Genomic DNA, 3568 nt, shown 5'->3' with positions numbered 1-3568 from the left:
TGTATACTGTTTTGGATAGAAATAGCATCTTGTTGTTGTATTTACTCTCATGGTTCTGTAAGTAGATGGATGATCTGTGTGTGGTGTTTAAAGGGCTCCTGTTCCATTTTAGGGCTGGGGTTGGGTTGTTCACAGGGAGAGGCATACAGTATCATACAGATGTAGGATCTTCATTTGAGACAGTTTGCTACAGCAGGAAAATAATACTGGAGCAACAGGAAATGTGAATTATTATGTGGATTGTAATGAATGGACATTTTTGTAGGGGTTGCTACTGTTTTTTCTTCTTAAGGGAGTCTTCCAAACTTCAGAAACCTCTTCATACATCAAATACAGTAGAGTTTTAAACGTTGGACGCGTTTAAAGGAAAGTTATTCTGCAAGAGGGTGATCAAATTAAGATCCKACATCTGTAGGTCTGGCCTTGTGCTCTCATCAGTGGCACCCCAACAGTCCTTTTGTCTCTAGGGATCCTGTTTGAATTCAGGAAGGCGAGCCCTGGTATCCTTTACTCATATCCTGGGCAGTAAAAAATAGGCACCGAAGCTGCTGTCCAGTCCCTGTGATTTATGTTGGTCTTATCCCAGAGCCTGATTTACATGTTTGTTCTGCCCGGTAACTCGTGGCAGAGGTTCAATTTAATACTTACAATGGAACTATCTTTGTGTCCTTGACAGCAAGTGAAATAAGCTGAAGACAAACTCTGTCCCAGAAGTCACTGTGAAGGTACGGTGGAACTTTCCAATGACTGGTTTAGCTCTTACGGAGGAAAGAATGGCTGGTTTAGCTCTTACAGAGGAATGAATGGCTGGTTTTGCAAACATTTAATTTCACAGTCATAATGTTCATTCTTAGCCTATTTTTGTTAATCGTGATTCTTGTTCAAACCGTTATGGCCATCTAAGGCCGGCTATACACACATTATATCAAGCCAGGCAGCATCTAACCTCTTTCATAATGGGAGTCTTGGGAGACATAAAAGAGTAAAAGAGAAAAGACAGCAGCAGTAGTACACTGTCCTGTGAAAGTATGCATGTTGAGATCATCAGCTCCGCTGCATGACACAGAAACCTCCCTTCCTAAAATCTGTAGAAGTTAAAGTCAGAGTGAGGCGAGCACAGCTTTCGGTCCACAGATCAAATGATGCCCCTGCCCTTCTCTGTCCCTCTCTTTAAAAGGCTCAAAGAGAAAAAGCTATGTGGGCTAACATTTGTTGTTCCTCACTCTCTCTGGTTTAATGCGACTGCTACATGCCTCTCCCTCCACCCAGAGCACGACAAGGCAATAATGTTTCTCATTCCAGATGCCTGATGTACTGATGGGAGGGGGATGGGGGGATTTACAGGACTTACTGAACACAATAGGACAATGGAACAGAGAAGGGTAATGGGTTGGCCTCTTGGTACAGGGGTTTTCAAGTCTTACTACTTCTGCATTTCTGTTCTACCTGATAATGAATTGCACCCACCCGGTGTCCAGGGTCTAAACCAGTCCCTGATTACAGGGGAATAATGAAAAAAAGCAGTGGAAGCAGGGGCACTAAAACCTTGTTCACACAGCAGGCTTTAAAGGAAACCCATTGTTATCTTTAGTCCATTGTTTTCATAGTCCCTAACTGTTTTGAAAGTTACATATCTATACTGTTAATGTGCCAATGTGAGCTAGGCTTAACACGAACCACAGGAGAAGTAGTAATCCTATATTAACCATGTGTGTATTCACTATATTATGTAGACGTTGATGAGGATATGGATTTAGCTGTTTGGATGCAGGCACAGGGTGACATTTTTGGTCACCATAGTGTGTGTGTGTGTGTGTGTGTGTGTTTTTGTGTGTGCGTCTGTGTGTATGCCTGCATGTGTGAATGTGTGCGTTTGTGTCAGAGAGAGAGTGTGTGTGTTCTAGGTTTTGAACTCACATTCAGAAGGTTATTTTAGTTTAACTTTTTTTGTGCAACGGTAAAGGCTTGTTTTTCACCACCGCTCAATGTCTGAGAATGGATTATTTGGAGAGAGACAAATGTAGTGGGTTTTTAAAAAAGAACTGTCAGTGGAAAGCTTTTAACAAAGAATTGCCTTCGGTAGCAGAAAATAAATAAGCATAAAGAAAGCCATTTCTGCAGATAGAGAATGTTTTTGGAGAGATATTTGTTCCTGTTTGTGACAACCCACAAATAGTGATTTCTCAGATTCCTCTATTGTTTGTGGAAACAGCTGAAATTAGTTTCTTCCTCCTCCTCTTCCTTCTCCAGCTGTGGGCAACGCTTTCACACAGTGCAGTGAGGGAGAAAACTGTTGAATTATATTTCTCTGTCAGCGAGATCTCTAATTCACGTGGCTGAATGGAAATAATATTTTACATTGACTACACTTTATATTTCTAGACCAATAACATGTTTGAGAGACATCTGTATTCATCAGCATGGTATTACCAGCCTTGATCTTTAACACTGGGATGCATGCTTTGTCCCCTCCTGTACTCCCTGTTCACCCACGACTGCGTGGCCAAGCACAACTCTAATACCATCATGAAGTTTGCTGACGACACAACAGTGGTAGGCCTGATCACCGATAATGATGAGACAGCTTATAGGGAGGAGGTCAGAGACCGGGCAGTGTGTTGCCAGGACAACAACCTCTCAATGTGAGCAAGACAAAGGAGCTGATCGTGGACTACAGGAAAAGGAGGGCCGTCCAGGCCCCCATTAACATCGACGGGACTGAAATGGAGCGGCTCGAGAGTTTTAAGTTCCTTGGTGTCCACATCACCAACAAACTATCATGGTCCAAACACACCAAGACAGTTGTGAAGAGGGCACGACAACACCTTTTCCCCCTCGGGAGACTGAAAATATTTGGCATGGATCCCCAAATCCTCAAAAAAGTTGTACAGCTGCACCATCGAGGGCATCCTGACCGGTTGCATTACTGCCTGGTATGGCAACTGCTCGGCATCTGACCGGAAGGCACTACAGAGGGTAGTGTGTACGGCCCAGTACATCATTGGGGCCAAGCTTCCTGACATCCAGGACCTCTATACCAGGCAGTGTCAGAGGAAGGCCCCAAAAAATTGTCAGAGACTCCAGTCACCCAAGTCATAGATTGTTCTTTCTGCTACAGCATGGCAAGCGGTACCGGAGCGCCAAGTCTAAGACCAAAAGGCTCTCCCATAAAGGCCATAACAGCTTCTACCCCCAAGCCATGAGACTGCTGAACAACTAAACTAATCAAATGGCCACCCGGCCACCCCGCCCCCTTTGTTTTTACACTGCTGCTACTCGCTGTTTATTATCTATGCATTGTCACTTTACAAATGACCTCGATTAACCTATACCCCCGCACATTGACTCGGTACAGCTACCCCCTGTATACACTCGTTATTGTTATGGACATTTCTTGTGTTACCTATTGATTGATTAGATTTTTTAAACTTTAGTTTAGTTAGTAAATATTTTATAAACTCCATTTCTAGCTGACCCTGTAAATACTAGCTGACACTGTATGTAGCTGACCCTGTATATAGCTGGCCCTGTATATAGCTGACCCTGTATATAGCTGACCCTGTAAATA

The sequence above is a fragment of the Salvelinus sp. IW2-2015 genome, unplaced genomic scaffold (assembly GCF_002910315.2).
Source record: "Salvelinus sp. IW2-2015 unplaced genomic scaffold, ASM291031v2 Un_scaffold16404, whole genome shotgun sequence".
NCBI lineage: Eukaryota > Metazoa > Chordata > Actinopteri > Salmoniformes > Salmonidae > Salvelinus > Salvelinus sp. IW2-2015.
Note: the sequence above shows the minus strand (reverse complement) of the source record.